This window comes from Heterocephalus glaber, unplaced genomic scaffold (genome assembly GCF_053883595.1).
Source record: "Heterocephalus glaber isolate CG9 unplaced genomic scaffold, H.glaber_assembly_v1.0 deba00000678, whole genome shotgun sequence".
Classification (NCBI taxonomy): domain Eukaryota; kingdom Metazoa; phylum Chordata; class Mammalia; order Rodentia; family Bathyergidae; genus Heterocephalus; species Heterocephalus glaber.
In genome coordinates this window covers 683229-702788 of record NW_028258157.1, presented here as the reverse complement: position 1 = coordinate 702788, position 19560 = coordinate 683229, and the positions used below count along the sequence as shown (strand labels likewise).

At 41.3% G+C, this 19560-nt stretch overlaps 1 protein-coding gene across 7 annotated transcripts in view; it reads left to right on the top strand.

The window, feature by feature from the left end:
- The window catches only part of Cacna2d1 (calcium voltage-gated channel auxiliary subunit alpha2delta 1), a 428021-nt gene that overhangs the window by 111010 nt on the left and 297451 nt on the right, over positions 1 to 19560 (top strand). The window lies entirely within an intron of this gene.

The window sequence follows — 19560 nt, the reverse complement described above, 5'->3', positions numbered from 1 at the left end:
GATACATAATTGCAAAAATACTTAAACTCTTGAGCTCTAATAATTTACACAATTATATGCAGACTTTTAGCATTTATAAATTTATAAAACATTACTTAAGAAAGAATTTTTAGTTATACTCTTCCAAAATGTGAAGGTATATTATTTATCAAACATAATATACATTTATTTTAGATAGCCCTCATTTATCTAGTAAATTATTATAATGAGCTAAGATTTGAAAAACTTGAAAATTAAATATCAGTTTTTAATAAGTAGTTGAAAAATAAAGAGTATCACGTTACTTTTAATCAGTATTTTTTTCATTATACACAATTAGAACAACAAATACATTTTGTACTACTTATAAAATATTTTCATATTTGAATCTGTCAAGTTTGTGAGTGAAAAATATTCATAGAAGTGTTCAACGCAGACACTAAAATGATTAGGATCTCAAATCTCTAGCATTCTCCTTGTTACCACTTTAGCTTTTATAGAAATTAAATGAAATTGGAATATGTAAATTAAAATGCAAGGTTTATATTGGGATTTTATTTATCAACTCATTTTCCTCTTTTGTGAAATTTAAATTTGAACTTTTCATCAACTGGTTCATTGTAATCATTAACACCAAGAATCCAGGTTCTTTGTCATTGTATTGAAATATTGAGATGAAAAATGATATTATAGGTATATAATGAAATTTTCATTTTTAAGAAGTATATTATGTAGGCATGGTCAAATATGTATGATGCTTTATCTTAGTAATATTTAAATTTTACATTTTTAGTCAATATAGAGGACAGATGGTCAATAAGTAGAGTAGCTATGAATTTTTAGTGTTCTAATTGCTCTAACCTCAATTTAAAGACTCCCAGTTTAAAAAAGCGTTAATTACTTGACATCATTTTATAATACCCTTTGGTTGGAGAAAAAACATGGCCATTAGCATTCAGACTTTAGGGAATAGAAATATTGTTATTAAAATTCCTCTCGCATACTTATGATAAAACATGAAAAAATGCTGAGGATATAAATAAATATGAATGACACTCTTTTTTTGTTTGTTTTTGAGTCAAGGTCTTGCTGTGCAGTTCAGGCTGGCCTTGAACTCACTGTCAAATGACAATAGTTTTATGTGACCTACTCATGCTTTTCATTTTTGTCTTATATGGACAAACTGGTGGGTATGTTATATAACAGAAGAGCTTTTCATGCTTCCATTCTTTAACATTTAAAATATTATTCATGTAGAATAAAATCTGTGTTCCCATGAAGGCCTTCAAGTCTGTACATGATCTGCTTGGTCCTTTCTTCTATGACATGATTTTGTTTCTCTTAACCTTTCTCAGTGCTTCTGAGAGCCGCCTTCTTCTGCGTTCCTTTTCACAGCCTTTGCATATTCTGTTCCGTTTGTTTAGAAAACTGCCCCAGCCAGCCTGGTGTCCTCCCTGGTTTTCTTCATCTGGCCCATCTCAGTGTGAGGTCAATGGGTTAAAATCACCATGCTGGACTATACTGTTTGTTTTATTTACGTTTCCCCTTGGTGAGACAGTATACCCAACACCCAAAGTTAAAGGAGGAAAGGTGTATTTGGCTCACAGTTTATAGAGGTTTCTGTCCATAATCAGCTGGCTCCAGGGCAGGGCGGCAAGGGAGAGGGGCATCTCAGAGGAGAAACAGTTCATGGTAGGAAGAAGGCAGCAAAGCAACAAGTGACAACTGGCAAGGAGACAAGGGATGAGGCTCTTTCTGTCTCTTATGTATTATCCAGGCTACCCATCCTTAATCCTAGCATCACATCCTTGATCTCAGCATCAGATACTCTAGATCCAGCCACCTCTGAAAAGCACTACGTATGACTGCATGAGGCTTTAGGGGGACGTCTAGACACAAGCCTATAACACTATAGTATGTACTACCTATAACACTGTTTAAATCAGGCAGCCTATCCCCAGTTGTTATTTGAAATTAGAGAGAGCTACTTCTTTTTTTTTTTTTTTTGGTACTGGGGATCAAACTCGGAACCTTGCGCTTGTGTGAGAGCTACTTCTAATATCTTCAGAGCAGTGATCACAGATTAGTAATTACTGAAGTTTTGGTTTGTTTGTCTCATTGTTTCCCTAAGCATAAAGTCCATAAGAGCACATTTTAATTCTTATTTTTCATTTTATCTGCAGTGCCTACCATAGTATCTGATTTATAGTGAGTGTTTAATAAGTATTTTTTACATAAGTTGGTTAATGACTAAAGTATACTTTTGTTTCTTTAATGGTCTCTGAAATTTTCTGATTTTCTATAACCCTCTTTAGGATATAGAAATGAGTTTGAATCATGTTTATTTTATTACTGTTTATATAGTAATAAATCTCAAAATTTGAATGAGCTGTTAGGAATCATTGAAATTACATAGGTATTCTGTCATGAGATAATTGCTGAAAAACACAAAAACAGTAATGAGACAATTGAAGTTCCCATTTTAACCTAAGTTTTCCAAAATAGAACAAAAACTGAGAATAGTTGGATAGAAAATCAACTCTTATTTAATATATATTATCTCTTTGATGTTAGTTTGTCAAATAAAAATGATTTTGTATTTGTCATTTTTAATTTATTTAATTGTGTGCACGTGAATTTGCATTACTATAAAAGACATTAAAATGAAATATAAAATCAGGAAACTGTGAGTTGGTCTCCAATTTTGAAGAGAGGAAGTATCTTCATTTATGTTAATAGTATTATTCAAAAGAATGGAAAATCTGAATCATCACAATCTATGAAATATATAAGCTTAGGAATAAGAAAGGGCTTCATAATATGACTCTGTAATGTTGTCTTTCAGTGGTAATTATAATCTTTTCCTATAATATATAGCAATAAACTCAGAAATTAAGGAAGTAGTATTCTACTGATTCTCAATTTGTGGGAAATATTTATATGATACTATTTGTTAGAGACATTATTGGCTCTTAAAACACTTTAAACATTCATATAAATTACTATTTACCAATTGTAATAGATATTTGTATTTGTACAATAGCTATCTATAAATGTCTTTGTATTGAATTATCTGAAGTTTTTTATTAACATTTTCTAATTAGTGATGTATTTTGTAATAATTTTTAATATATCTTATGAGAAGTGTTTTTTCTTTTTTATTAAAACCTCAATTGTATCCCCGCTTGATTCTAATTAAAACTACCCCTTTGGCAATAAACTCTGCTTCTGATATATTTATATCAGAAGACTAATTGTGGACAATTGTGGTTAGGTCTCATTTGGTAATAAGCTTGTTTTGGAAGGTGGATGAATACGTAATTATTTTTAAGATTGCTCATTACTCATTTTACTTCCAAGTCATATTCTTTATTGCTGGCCTCCAGCACCCTAAGTATTACCCATTTGAGACAGGATGTGCCGTGCAAAGGAAGTAAACTACACTAGACACAGAGACTGGTGAAAACCACAACTTGATTAAGAAGGCTCAAGATAATCTCAAGAACAAATATAGCCACTGTATCCTAGAAATCTGTTTATTTATTTAGTAAGGACCCAGTAATTCTATCATTGCCCTGAGACTACTAAATTTCTTTTGAAAGGTCATGCTTACTATGCTTGAGGCCTGCCAGTCTACCAAATTCTATACATTCTATGGTGCTGTAGTATTTTCTATGATAGTGGTAGAAATAGTCTTCTAATCAGATAAAATCCCTCATAGAAAGCAAATGCTAAATTGTCTTTCAACAACCTCCTCTGTCCCCCAAATTAAGTCTTTCCTCAGAATTATGTAAATGTTGTACATGTCAAGCATGTTGTTACCCTACATATTGAGAGGCTGGTTCCTTGTAATATGAGTTTTTTTCTTAGTGAATATTTATACCATCCTAAACCTTTAAGTTTCAAAAAAAATCTTTGGAAACATATAGACAGCTCCAACTATATGTATAAACCAATCAAGAATCAATTGTTATATATTAAAATATGACAGTGAATACCTCCTGGAAGCCAGGTACATACATGTGGGAGATATTCTCATACGCATATGATAAACTAGAATACGACATAACAAGTGAACCTATAAAGAATTTACAAGTTATAGTGAAAATACACAGGATAGGATGATTATTTCTACTTCTTTTTGTGGGGAGTAGGGTCAAGGAATGTTATAGCCATGCGAAAACTCAATTAGTATTGAAGCAAATAGGAGTTTGACAGATAACTTTAAAAAGAGATATGCTTGTTAAGGTATAATATGCAATTAAGCCTCTTAGGTCTGAGTTTCTCTAAATTCATCAAAATCCTTCTTGCTACTTTATGTGTCTTTCTGCTAATCAATTGTGGTAGCACGAAGCTTCACCTACTTATAACAGTTATGGTGCATCAGGCTGCAAAATTTTAGCTTGACACATTGAGTTAACTGATTAAAATGCCAAAATAGCTCGGAGATGTTCACCCCATGTAAACAGGGCCACTTCTAGAGACAGCTTTTCTTGTTCATTGTCTACATGTTAATCCAGTTTTCTCACACTTCTTTAGAGCCTTTAGTCCTTTTCACTGGCACAAAGTGGCCCTGTGCTACATAGCAGTAGTGACTCACTGATGTGCAGACAGTGAAAACCACTAAACCATCTGTCCTGCTACATTTTAGACTCCTCTCCCCAAGTAAAATGTCTGAGTCATGGTAGTTGGGAGATAATTTGCTTTTTTGGAAAGGCTTAGTAAATAGGTGGCCTAGGTGCTCTTTTCAGTATTTTTTTATTTTTCATTTATCTCACAGCTATACTTTTTACTTAAGAAAATTACATATATATACATATATACACAAAATTACACATATATACATACATATACATATGTACATATATACAAACATATATACATAGATATATGTGTATGGCTTCCACTGTGATAATGCAATGTTCTGAAATATGTATTTATTTTAGAATAGCTAAATCAAGTTAATTAACCCATGCATTACCTCTCATACTTATCATTTATTTATGCTGAGTACACTCCAGGTCTGCTCTCAGGAATTTAAAAAATACAATACACTTTTATTATGTGCAGTAGTCCCTTAAACTTATTCCTTCTACCTGACACTTGTACTGTGGCCTCATCTTAATTGTTACTGAGACACAACAGTTTGTTTCCTCAGACACTTGTCTTACTATAACCTGATCCATTTCATATTAACTTCGAAGTTCAAATTTTTTTTGTCTATGAAAAACTGAGGAGATTGAAAAAATGGAGTATTGGAAATAGATCGTTTCTCCAAAAATGAAGTCTCAAGTTTCTCTTCTTCCTGAAAGATTGAGTGCAACTCAATTGGATGGGAAGCCTTTCGTCCATTTCTCGTTTAATGTAGTGAGTAAAAACATTAACAAACTACACTTCTAGGTCTCTATATTCTGCTTCTCTGCAGTTGATATGTTTTGGACTGTTTTAACTCTTTCATTATTTAGATTTTTATAATGTGAATATATCATCTTATAAAAAAGTAAAATTATTTGACAATACACCATGTAAGTAGAAAAACAGAAGTGAAAACATCAGGTTGTAAATTTATTAGTATGTTCAGGACCACTGTGAAATTTCAGAACAAGATTGAAACTTAATTTTTAGACTGTTTTAAATTTTCTTGTACCTCGCTATTCCCAATCTGTGGCATTATTTTTTGTTTTAAGAGATTCTTCTATCATTAATTCATACATGGTAGATTTCCTGACTCAAGAAATATGTTTTTAACATTAGGAGGTAGTTAATGATATGACTTGTCAGTCAATATTCTTTTTATTTGTAAATACATTTATCCCCCGAGAATAAAATAGCTCATCTCAGAGTAACAAAAAGTCATGTTTCTATTTCTGTAGAAAATCAAATTACTATAAAAGTAAATGATGAGTCATGCTGCCATATGGAAATTTCAAGTACAAATAACTCTGAATTCCTAGATTCAAAAGAAGACTTGTGATAAGTGACTTGCTATCACCTTATTTCTCATGGTTCCATTTTATAGGTTTTACGTAAGAACCTTTGAATTATATTTAATAAAGTTATTTTGACTGTCACTTTTAAGAACTTTCTACTCTTCAGGATTGAAATGACTAGACACTTTGCTGTATCAAAATGGTGCCCCTCTTGTTTCTTACCATTGAACAACATAATAAGTGAGTTTATTAGAATTCTGATTAAGCATGGTGGTTTTGAACAATGACTTTTTCCCTCCCAAACTTCCCTTTAAATAACATAAAAGAATAAAAAATGATTAAATCTGTGAGGACGAAGATTATAGAAGAGATGCCACATCAGCTAAGGAATGCCAGCAGAACTGTCGAAGTGGAAGTGTGAGAGTTGCCTGTGAAAGCTGAGAGAGCCTCAGAGCTCCGTGCTGACACTGGGTGATATGTAATAAAAGCAAACTGTGTTGAGGAATAATCCCACTTCTACCTCAGGCAGAATTTATAGATTGGAGCCACAAGGTACCTTTGAGCTGTGGGCTACAAGGTCGGATGTGAAGCCTGGCTGGGGAGGCTTGAAAGAAGTCCCTTTACCACAGCCTTCTCCCTGAATCAGCCCAGAGTTGAAACCAAGGGGCTGCAGCCTCAGAGCCGGCGTGAGGAAGACAGGAATGATTCATCACCCTAGAAGAAGCGCCTGAGTAGGCTCTTTTAGAATTAAATGGAGGGTGCACGTGGAGCTGTGAGGCTCCGGCTTCCTTCCCTCTCCATCCCGGAATTAGAGAGGAGTCTGGAGACTTCACTTGTGGAGCTGTGGCCCCAAGAGGGGAGCCCTGCAGATCCCGACAGCAAATGGCCAGGTGGAGTGAACTGTGGGCCACACCAGCATGCCTGCGTGCGCACTGCCGTGCACTCAGCTCTACCCACCTTGCTCTTAAAATGGGCAGGTGAAGACTAGACATGCTTGAGGAAAGCTTGAAACATAACGGGAAAGACATAGTGACAAATGGGATACACAGAAGCGCAGGAGAAGCAAGGCTCCGGAGACAATGCAGGAAACAGGAAATCTTTTAAAAACCATAATAAATATCCGTATGTAAGAGCTCTTTCATGTTTGGAAGGAGATCAAAGATATAGTAACCATATGTAAAATGTATATTGTATACATAGTATATATTGTATGTGTATTATAAAGTATGCTATAGAGTATGTGCAGTATATACAAATTTCATAGAATTTATAAAAGTTGACAGAAATTTAAAAAACATTAAGTAGAAGGTAAAGAAGACAAAGTGAAGGACATTTTCCTAGAAAAAAGAGAAAGAAATAGAAAATAGAAGACAGGCGCACAGATAATGGGGAAAAAATAAGAACCAAGATGCATCATGTACAGGTACAAGCACCCAATGAGAAATGTAAATGAATTGTGTACCTAAAATGTACCCATAAAATAATTAAACATTAAAAAAAAGAAATTAGGCTAGCAGATCAGTCTAGGACAGTGGTGGCAAAATAATCATTAATGTGTGTGTTTTGTGCGTGCATATGTATGTAAATAGGTGTGATTCTTAGGTTAAGTGTTTCTATATTATGGAGGTACAGTCACGCGCTCATATTTATATTTGTTATTTAAATCACACGTAGCTATCTGGCGTCTCCTGTAACTTCCGGACTTGAAACCGGGTTGAGAGGCATCCCTAAATATGCAAAGCAGTGAGGAAGAGGAGCAGTCAGTTTGCGCTCTGACGCTGTGCTATTCCAGCCCCAGAGAGAGCGGTGCAGGTGGGGTTGGGAGGCAGCCAGGGGGCGGGCAAGGCCCAGCCTCCTCCGCGTCCGGGGGGGGGGGGGTGCGGTTTCCCAGGAGAATCGTCCCTCCAGTCAGCCTCGCACTCCTACATAAGGCAGGACAAGCAAGTCAGGAAAGCCTTGTTCTCCCAGATATTTCCTCTTGGGAGCACCTGGAGGAACTACTCCAAACAACGATGAAACAAAAATAAAACAATATATAGGTTTAAAAAAAAAAATAACCCAGGAGGGCCGGGGATTTAGCTCAGCGGTTTCGCCACCTGCTGCGCAAGCGCAAGGACCAAGTTCGATCACCGGTACCAAAAATAAATAAATAAAAAAACGCTAGGAATTGAGATCAGAAAGAGCAAGGCACCTGCCTGCTGTGCACGCAACAGTGGGCGGCCTCGCTCCCTCCTTCCCGACAGGTGCTGCCCCTACAGGTGCTGCCCGAGAGGAGCAGGAAGACGCCTCCCTCCCGGAAGCCTGGGCCAGTGGATTCCTGGAGGCCTGACCCTACTCCAGGGCTTGACTTTTCTTTAGCGGCCTGTGAATGTGTGACTCCAGGGAAATCAGAAAGTTATAAAAGGAAGGAAATATTGGCTCTTGCCGCTGTACACTGCATTGCTTATCTCTTAGTAATAGGTCCATTATCATAATTATGTCAGCAGTGAGCCCTGAACTTCCTCAGCATCATGACCACTGACAGTGGAAATTTCAGCGAGAAAAAAGATGCGTGTGTGTGTGTGTGTGTGTGTAAGTGTGCGTGCAGGACAGAAGGGGAAGCCATAGGAGAAAAATACTGCTCATGGGAGGAATTTCATGGCCGTTATCTAAATTTGCAAAAAGGACGTCAATTTCAGAATGTTGCCCATGAAAATGGAGGCGTAAAAGGAAAGAAGGTGAACATGAGAGAAAGTGGTTGATTGGGGTGCAGTGCTGTAGAGTGGGAAAGGCTGGTGGGAACTTTTAGAAAAATTATACCCTCTTTTCTCCATATAAGACTTATAGTACTGAATGAGTTTTAAGTGAAACATGTATATTACATGGGAAAACTACAATTTAATAAAAAAGAATCTACTTGCACAATTACTACTTGGAAATAAATGTGCATCAGTGCATTTGTGTTGCTCTTATAAGATAACGTACAACCCTCACCCCCCAAAATTGGGCTTGAACGCGTACATTGGTCCAGGCGTTTGCCTGTTTGGACCTAGTATCATAGTACTGAACGGTGTGACTGTTTTCTGCTTGAACTACTTAGTTTTACAGTTTCCTGACGTTGAAATGGCTGCCGTTTCCATCCTCCTTTGTCCGGCAGATGGTCCTCTTGGTCCTTCCTGTCTGCCATCGCCACCTCTGACCTCAGTTCCCTTCCTCGCCTCCTCTGTGCGGGCCCTAGGGTCTCTCGGCAGCAACAGCTCCCTCCAACTTCTAGTCTCTGCTCTCCTTTGCACGACAGCGCTTCTGGTTTCAGTGCCAGCACTCACAGTAGTGTTACAGGTTTTCCTTTGAGTGGACGCAGAAGTTCAGAGGAAGAGGTGGTGAAACTTTGCAGCTGGGACCAGTTGTCAGGGGAAGTGGAGCCTGTGCCCCTGCCCAGTGGCCCTGAAAAGGTCACTCTGCCATGACTAGGGGTGAATGTCTCCCTCTTAGGTCATGTCAGTTGAAGGAGAACCATAAATACGAGAGCTTTCACAGTGGTCGGTGCCATTTCCGAGCTACTGCTGGGCAAGAAGCTGTTGAGAGAGATTCAGGATAAATGAATGGTGTTTCAGCTCTGCTGGCTTACATGGTGATGCTTTTTCTCCTCTATGCCTGAACTCAGCAAGAATACTATATATATTTTTATTGAAGTGAAAGACTTCTTATTTACCTCAAAGTTAGAAATCAATTACATAGCTGCCTTTGGTCTTTGGGAGGGTGAGCTTTTTATTTTTGTGTCCTTTTCTGGTCCCATTTTTTTTACACCCACCTCTTTATTCTTAACGTCTGCAAACTTCTATCACAAAAAATTGTAACTTCAAAATGAATAATTCATCCACTTCATTGTATCTTGAGTTGGCATATCTGAGAGCAAATATAATACTCTGGGTTCCTACAGAAGCCTTTTGTTCTTTTGCAAAAGGAGAAGAAAATATATGAGATGTCAAAGATGTTTGTGCTAAATTATGTATATGTTGGGCCTTGGTTCTCACAGTCGTGCCAGGGGATATATTTAAATGTGGGGATTATAACTAGGTTTCATCGTAGCTTTGATAAATTCAAATAATATCATTTTGCCTTTCAGTGCATTGTAAACAAATAGCATTCATTTTCTCCTTTAGGAAGGACAAGAGATAACTGCACCAGTTGGCTCCCACGGTGACACACAACTGTGTGCAACCAAATATTTGCTCTGTGTGGTCATGGTGGCTGTGTGATAGGTAGCGGCTGTTGCCGGCTGGCTCTGGGGCTGTGATTTATTATTTAACTATGGGCTGTGTTCATTGCAGCGGGGAGCCTTTCTTCCTGCAGCTCCTTTGAGATCTGCAGCTGTCATAGTACCTTGCACGGTGGCTTGGACATCATTCTCAGTCTCACATTCCCTCTGAACTGCTCCAAGAGGGCTCCTTTTCATAACCTCAGTGGAGCACCCTGAGAACTCATGCCTAGGCTGATTGACTCTCTGATACCCAGTGTGTTCATAAGAGCAGAAAACCATAGGCAGCTGTTCTTTAGGGCCCCTGTAGTCAGGTGAGAAATTGTGAAGCGCTTCCTGCTACTCTAAATGATTAAAATTAATACTGGAGGAAAACCTGCTCAATTAGCAGCAGATTCCTCACAGATATAGAATATTAAATTGGGGTCTGTGAGAGACAGGTGTGTATTTGTGGTTACAAATATTTAAGCAGGAATGATTTTTAATCTGCCTAGGTTAGTCAATGAATTATGTCAATTCGCTAACTCTTAATGAAGAAGCTAAACCTTGAAGTGTGTGGGGGTGAAACTACCTTCTAATGTGAGTGTTCTTTCCCTGTTTCCTGCAGGTCCCTGAGCTCCCAAGACCACCCTCACTCCCTGTGATTCTTTCTTAGGGTATAAATCAGGTGTGGCAGCACAGGCCTGTAATCCCAGCTCTCTGGGAGGGTGAGACAGGAGGTTTGCAAGTTCAATCCCAGCCTCAGGGAGACCCTGTCTCAAAGAAATAAACCAGGGGGTGGGGAAGGCCTGGGGTTCAATCCCCAGCATAGCAAAAAGAAATTATTTTTGAATAACACAGCAAGTTTTAACACTGGAACGACTGTCAAGAGCACTCCAGGTGTCAGTTTGATGGTGCTTGACGCCTTCCTGTGAGCTCCTTGGGAAGAGGGCCTCAGACGCTCACAGCTTCCTGTGAACAGCAAGCAGCCAGTGTGCAGTGCTCCATGCCCCACGCCCTGCTGCAGAAGCATCGTCATGTGCACGCCTGTGACACAGGCAGCAGCAAGGACATAAACCAGGTCTATTCTTAGTGCTCTGGCTCTCAGAGCTTTACCCTTTTCTAGTTGTCAGTGCATCATTAAGAGTTTGTTTTGTCATTGTTTTAATCATTGGCATGCTTTCTAAAAGGCCTGTCCGAGATAGCGGCCAGCAGCCCTGGTCTTGGGGTCATTAAGGGTCCTGCGATCCCCACATCTGAAAGTGGAGGTGCATCTTCATGCTCATTTGAGAATGTTGGGCGGCTTTCTCAGGAGCTCTGAATTGGTTATTCATTTTCTTCCTCTGCTGCATTTTCTTTACTCAAAAGACAGTGCAGTGAAGCCTGTAGGACAGATGTTATGCATGAGGAGGAAAACTGGAAACCAAGGCAGCCATGCAGGGGCACTACGGGGAGGGAACACAGTGGAGTCCATGTGCTTCGCTCTCCAGAGCTTCCCGCATGGCCACGCCCAGACTCCAGGCCAGGGACCTGCAGCTACGCCTGCCTGGATACAATGAAAGTTACTCAGAAAATGGCTTTCAGAAATGAACGAGGACTCTGCAGTGTGCTAGACAAGAAGCAAGAAGCCCAGGCTTAGTTAGCCACGTGATTTGCTAATTGATTTGTGTGTCAGGGGCTGGGCAATCGATCTCAAAGCTATTTTCTGGAAATCCACTAAAAAGAAAAAAAGACGCTGTGCTAATTGTCACTGCCCCAGGTCAAAGACATATGTTATTAAAAAGAGAGCTTACAGGACAGTAATAATAAATAGTAATGAACTGTAAATTAGATCAGTTGATAATTAAGGAAAGAAGGCATCTCTCTTCTAGTTTCTCTTCTGATGTGTGTGTGTGTGTTTCTTAAATTGTGCAGGGTGCAGAGACCACCTGCCTTTCCATGTCCCGGGCCTGCTGTGCTTTTGAAACCTATGGAAAAATAAAATATGTCTCATTTTGTGTTGATAAATGGGCAGCCCCCCTCGCGAACACTGAAGTAGTCAAGGAAACAAAGTAGCTTCCTGAGGAAATAAAATCCCATCAGGGACTCTGTTTGTAATGAAACTTTTTTTTTTCTTCTTTCTTCCTTTTATTGTCAAGATGATGTAAAGCTCCTTAAGGCCAGAGGAGGTGTCCAGACATGATCTAATCGGCTTTGTCTCAGCAGCCCTGTGACATCCGTAATTGGTGGTGATGACTCAGAATGTGAAAGTTGAGAACCTGGGACATAAGAAAAGCTAGAAAATTAAAGACTTTGGGAAAGTCGCTTTGGGACGTCGCTTTGGCACCGGGTTTAGATGCCCGTTTTCACCTGGAGGTGCTCCCTGGGTAGCAGCGCTCCGGGTGACATCTGCGGGGGCTTTGGCAGATATGGAAGTGCTATCCAGGCAGGTGTGGAAGAAGAGAGAGAGCAGGATGCCTGAGGTCATACAAGGGGTGTGGCACACAGAGACAGCAAGAGCAACAAGTAGGGGTGTTGGGAGGTCTGAGAAAACGCCCTCACCTCTCAAGGAATTACTCAGGGGGAGGCAGGTTTGGCCTTTTAACCTCCTGCCTCCCAGCAGCAGGGCAAGCTGTCCCTTCGGATGTGTACCGCTAACTGTGCTCCGTCCGCTGCACCCACCCTTTCCCGTGGGAAACTCCCCACCCGACTTTGCACTGTGGCATTGCCAGAGAACTGGAGAGATCCTTTGCTCAGTGTGCCAGGAACGACGGTCCCGCCTCCCGTTATCTGTGCTGCCACTTTCACTGTCCAGTTTCCTTTCCGCAGTTTATTCCACGGCCCACTCATCACGGGCATTCTGCCAGCGCTGCTAAGCCAAAGCCCGGCTTGAGCTCCAGGCCCCGTCTCTGACACCCCACCTCTCGGCCCAGCAGCCACAGTTTTTTGTACTGATTCTGTAATCCATGCACGCGCGCACTGAAGACTTAGTAAATAATTTAGCAGTGTGTAGAGGAGTGACGTTTCTGGGATGACTGCTGCCTACCACGGTACTTTTGATCCGTGAAAAGGACCCTGGCGAGGATCGCACAGTTACCCAGGGTTCCTGGGAAGACCTAGGGTGTCCGTGAGGTGCTGTCACTGTGGAGTCTCAGCCGGCCTCAGGGTTATTCCCTCTGCTCCTCCAGTGTGTGAAGTGAGGTTGTTAGGTGTGGCTTTGAGGCGTACACACAAGAGACAAACCCCAAGGAGCTAGAAACCTGGAGTTGGTTTTTTTTCTGGCGGGGGGCAGTTATTTTAAAGAGCAGCAGGATGTGTAAACATTTGAGTTGGTTAATTGAAATGAAGGGTTGGAACTCTTTGGGTCTGATGCATGCTATGAAAAGTGCCCAGCCCTCTTATATACTATTCTTATGGCCTAAAGTTTGATATCTCTGCCAAATTCCCACTTGGAACTTCGCCCCCAGGGGGATGGTAGTAAGAGGTAGAGTCTTTGGAGGTAGAATTTGTGCCCTTCTAACAGGGCTTGAGGGAATAATCCATGGCCTCCCATCGGCTTCGGTTACGTGTCCTGACACTTGAGTAAGTGCCTCGCCTCTCCGTCTCTCGGTGTAAGTTTGAATCATAAGCTGTGTGGATCTTGCCTGGATTGACTTCGCATTGCCCACCCACCCAGTGTTGCACATGGCAAGCGTTGAATTGTCCTCTGCTGGAATTAGAAGGAAGCTTCAGGGGAAATGTATCATAGAGCTTCAGGCAATTCCAGGAAGGTTGGGTTGAATTCTGGAACACAGACTACAAAGGATCGGCCCACTATTAACTGATTTTCTGAAATGAAATTTATCTAACTTCAGTTTTTTCTGTAGCAGGTAGACTGGTGCTCTTCAGCGAGGATCTCACACGGTCCAAATGCAATTGTATGCAGGAGCAGGTTCCCTGCACTGCTTCGTAAGGAATGTGGGAGAGAAAATCTCCCAAATGCTGAAATGAAGGTCCTGTTATAAAGTTAAAGATATTTGAAAAATTCTGAAAGCACGGTCACTCTTGCCCTGGATGAAATTTCAGTTTTACTGAATTTGATTTGGGGGTTGCTGTGGCAGAAACCATGGCCTTGGGCTTCCTAAGCACGTGCTCCCCCATGGAGCTACTCGCCAGCCTGATTTGATTCCCATAGTGGTGAGCTGCCAGCTTTATCCTGTGTAGTCGAATGGAAACAGGTACCTGACCCTGCCACTGCATACACAGAATAGACTTGGACTGAAGGGAACAAATGAGAAATATCCTAAAAGATGCATTTTCACTTTAGAGTCCATTGTATTGTTTTAAACATCCTTAACTCTCTGTGAGTTTTCTCCCATATTACAACTTCATATACACTGCATTGTCTTTAATACAAGGCATTTGTCGGAAATACAGAAACTAGTGTCTCACATACAAGGGTTTGATAATCACTTGAGCTGAATGTACCGAGACGGGACACATGGCGGCCTCCCAGTCCTCTGACCCTTGTGCCCACCCTGGCACCAGGGTGAGCTCGAGGATCTGGATGTGTGCATCACAACTCCGAGGGCCGGGGATTTAGCTCAGTGGTTTCGCCGCCTGCTGTGCAAGCGCAAGGATCTGAGTTAGATCCCCAATACCAAAAACAAACAAACAAACAAAAGACACAACTCCGACCAGGCCCTTCTGTCTGACTCACGGGACCCTGACATTTCTTTTTGATTTAGATATTTCCCAACTTCCCTAGGTCATGCAATGGATCTGAAAAAAATTCCAACCATGGACGTTATTGAGGTTTGCTATATGGCACTTGATTTTCTTGATATTTACAATATTATGAAAGGTTTTAAAAATTGATTTCATAAAAATATCTTCATAAGCTATTGCAGAGGTATAACTTTAGATTTATAGGGGAGGTGCCCTCTTAAATGTAATGATAGAGTTTGAAATAATCATAATATTTGTAATTTTTAAATTATTTTACTTATTTAATTACAATTTGTAAGACTATGCATTTTATACTTAGAATTTTCAAATTGATCTAAAATGTACATAAAAACAGCGTATCATTCTGTAATCTCACACTATGCGCTCAGCAGTCTTTTGAATTACCTTTCCTTTCTATTTTGCAATATTAATGCAAATGAAATGAAAGGCAAATCACGGTCTTTTTTGTGTACAGCTCTCAGTTGAGGACGGAAAGCCTTCCGGGTAATAGTCCTCTGCACACCTGTGTCCGGTTCGACACCGTGTCATGGAGCACGCTTCCTGCCCAAGGCTGGCCCTTCCTAAGCACTTTCAGGAACCGTCTTGTCCCCATGGTTGGTTCTGTGCCCTGGCCATGGTGGCGTCTCTTGGATGAGTCCAACTCTTTTCTTTGTGCAGCATCCCTGTCCTGGGTGACACCGGGGGCTGCTGGCGTGGCTTTGTGTCTGTCACAGCCAGCACTGGGCTGCTCACCGGCACCTTCGCTGTCCTGAGACTGGGCAGCACTGGGCCTGGCGCAAAGCTCAGATTCTCCCTCCGTCCCTCTGTGAGGAAGCAGAACCTGTTTCTCCTGGGTTGGGCTCTGGCTGTCCTGAAGCCTACCGATGATGCCTTTGGATCGTGGCCGCTTGATTCTTTGATGGTGGCGGTGGTGGTGGTCAAGTAACTTTGAGTCATATCTTACATCTAGACTCACCTGTTTTTTAATCTAGTGAATTCCGTATTTATTAGGCCAGTTTGAGTTGGATTTTCATTCATTTGCAGCCAAAAGAAACCCAGTTGCTGTTCATGGCGCCATGAAGGTGCCCTGACCCACTCCAAGCAAGGAGGCCGATTCCGTCTTCTCCCTCCTTTGTCCTGCCAGTGATTTGATCTGAGATAAATGATTTCCATGGGAAAGGGGCAGAATAGAATGGCGTAAAAGAGTCCTCTAGCTCTAAAGTTCTAGAGTTTTGTGATCTTAAACTGGATCCTCATTAAGAGTAGGAAAAGAAACCCTGCATATTTTAATTTCAGTGAATGAGGAGCGTCATTACCTTCTTCATGAGCTACACTAGTCAGTTGTCTAGACAGTTTTGAGGAGAAAAAGCTGACTGTCGATGTGGGAGCAGGACAGGCGAGTGCATTGTTTGGATATATAAAGATGACACACAACAAAATTTCATTTGGGAAGATATTAACACGAGCGAACAATGCCACGAACCTCCGTTGTTCATTACTTGAGGCTTGCATTTTATTTGTCTGAGCCGTTTTGTCCCTGAGATTCCAAGAAATTACAATTTCTCAGTTCTCTTGTCCTCAAACTTTCCTTTCCCTGATAAGTGATAAGTGTGTGAGCAGCACACAGAAGGCAGTGCTGGAGTCTCAGGAAAGCTGGCCAGAACCCAACCAGGATGTCACCATAAGCACCGCGTTTTTAATTATGATACATAATGAAATGTATTGTTCATATTTCAAAGTTGATACATTTTAATGATTATTTTAATCACAAAACTTGCTTTTATTTAAAAAATAAGTGTACAGTTATCTTGCATTTTCCTTTTCAATCATGATGACACCTTTTCATTTGATGTTTATGACACTTTAAAGTGCAGACATGGAAAATGAAATGGCTATGATAAGGTTTTGCATATTCACAGACATCCGAGCCGGATTTTCCTTTGATGACTTAAGCCCAAGCAGAGACTGGATCACACAAAATTACCAGAAATGATTTGAGTCTTCTCATAAGATATAATCTAAGTGCATTTAAAATGACTCTAGAGCTACCAGGGTACAAATATAACACAGTTATTATTTATTCAGGTGACTTAGTTTTTCTAGATCCTAACATCAGATTAATTTCTAGAAGGAAATAAAGGAACGGAGGCTGTGGGAATCTGTCTTGGTTACTTTCCTCATTGCTGAGACAAAATACCCCACACCCAAAGTTAAAGGGGGAAAGATTTGCTTGGCTCACAGTTAGTAGAGGTTTCAGCCCCCAGTCCACTGGCTCCAAGGCAGGAAGGCACGGCAGAGGGGCATCGCAGAGGAGAAAGAGTCCACAGCAAGCAGGCAGGTGGGCGGGCAAGAGCACATTAGTCCTCTTTCTGTCCCTTAGATTTTATGCAGGCCGCCCGCCCTGGTGCAGGGGTACACTCACACCCTTAATCCTAGCCAGAGCTATGGCAAATCCATCAGGAAACTGATTTAGTACTCACACACGCCTAATCCCAGCACCACACACTGTAGATCCAGCCACCTCTGACCCCCTCCCCCATGCTGCATGAGGCTTTGAGGGACATCTGGACACGGCCAAGGCAGAACCCTTCGGCAGGCCCAGTTGGGTAGAGGAGGAGATGAGATGTCTTTAAGAGAAGCCTGTGGTTCAGTCCGGTGTGGTGAACCTCTTTTCACACAGCAGGCCTGGGAGGAGGCCCTCGCCTCCCTGGGGTCTCTGCAGGAGGGTTGGCAGAGGGGTCCTGATGAGGACCAGCAGCCTGCCATTCTGGATTCTGACATGGACAACACATTCAATGCATGTCAGACTCTGTAGAAGGCCTGCCAATCTACAAAGTGCTCTACGTCTTTTTGTGAAGTTTGGATTGGCAACTTCCACCCAGGTTACTGCCGGAAGCCAGTAAATCGCTGCCCTCCTAGCAGAGGATCAGGGAGGAGCAGAGCTCACGTGCTTCTCCAGAACAGCATCCTTCTAGTTTATCTTCCTCTGTGAGCAGGCAGCCCTGGGACAGGTAAACTTACCGGTCCTGGAGGTTACCTTGGTAACAAAACTGTTTCTCAGACACTGAGCACATCCTCGGCCTGTGAAATGCGGTGAACTTCTCATAAAGACGGGGGAGACTTGGGAACTGATTCTTCCTGAGTCTCTCTGGTTGAAACCCTGGGAGTGGGGAGCGGGCTGCGGACGTGCAGGACAGCGCAGGCGGGCAGGGCCTTGGGCAGGTACCACAGAGACCGGCGGGCCCCTGGGGTCGAGGTCACTTTCGGGCGATGCCTTGTGGGGCATCTTTGCCCTCTCACCTCCTCTGTGGGCTGCTGCCAGGGTTGATTGAAATCGTGTGTCCCCGGCCTCCTCAAAGGAAACCGACAGAACTTAGGCGGGAGACTGGAGGGCTGTCGGGTGGCTGTCGGTGACGCTTGCGCAGACCGGAACACCGCTTGCTCCAAACAAATAACACAGGAAGATTTGCGAATTTTACAGCAGATTTGCTAACCACTTTTGGAACTGACTTGGACTCACCTCAAAGAAAAGGCTTTCTTTGTGGCTGAAAGATGTATGATTTGGTTTGTTGTTTTCAATATATTAGGTATTCGGTGTTGTTTCAAACACTAACAACATCTCTTCTGTCTGTTGTCCAAAATGTCATACTGTAACAAGGCTGACATGTCCCATGTCCTGTTTATGTATGGAAATATTACTAAAAATTGAATATATGACAGTTATGACATGTTCAGAAGATAAAAATTTAAAATATTTAGCTATGTATTTTTATAAAATATCCAATGATCTAGTCTCAACATATATGTATATATAGATGCACACAATTATCTATATCATATCAATTACCTAGTTTATAAATAACTATATGTAATATACAATGGGTAAATATTTACCTGTATATGTCCAGTTGGGGTTGGAGATAGATAGGTTTAGTTAGATCAAATTTCCGTCATTGTCACAATTCTATTAATGTAATCATATTTATACTTCTATTACAGAGCCAGCAATTTTACTTTTCTATTGTGCAGTCATTTTTTGAAAGGGCAAAATACAATTCTGTATTTGAAGGCAGATTTTACTAATACAGATATACAGATAAATGTACAACCTCTGTCCCGTCAAGCCACTGGCTTTTAGCTGGCAGCACTTTGAATTAGCTCTAAATGGCCAGGCTCCAGTTGCTGATAAACAGAATGCCCGGCAGGTGCGTGCAGTCAGCACAGGATCTGTCAAAGCACCCTTGCTAGTAGGTTGTCCCAGTAAGGTTTACAGTATCAAATAACAAGTACTGATGAGCTGATTTAAACATTGGGCATAGTACGGGCATAGTCATTGAAACAATGTATTATTCTGTGTTGACTGAACCAGTGTATTAGGAACTTTGCAGAATTAAGAACTAGATTTAAAGCCACCACCATCTCTGAATGCAGACCTTGTGGTTTGCACTGCTCCTGGAAGCACTGGACCCCCACAGCAGCTGCTGTCACCCCGACATGGGATCTCAGCTGTGGCCGGATGTCCATGCCACTGCACGTGGTTCTCTGGGTACTGAGAGTGGGCCAAGCCCGTCTCATTGGCTGAGTCAAGGTGCTCAGCCAGCCCCAGGTACCAGGGAGGCAAAAGATGAGCTTGTGGTTCAGTACTGGGATGTGAGTACCATCTCTCAGCAGAATTTGGATCTGGGGTAATTCTGCAAATAGAGACGATGCTTCGATTTCCAACAGCAAATACATGAACTCTGTGACAAC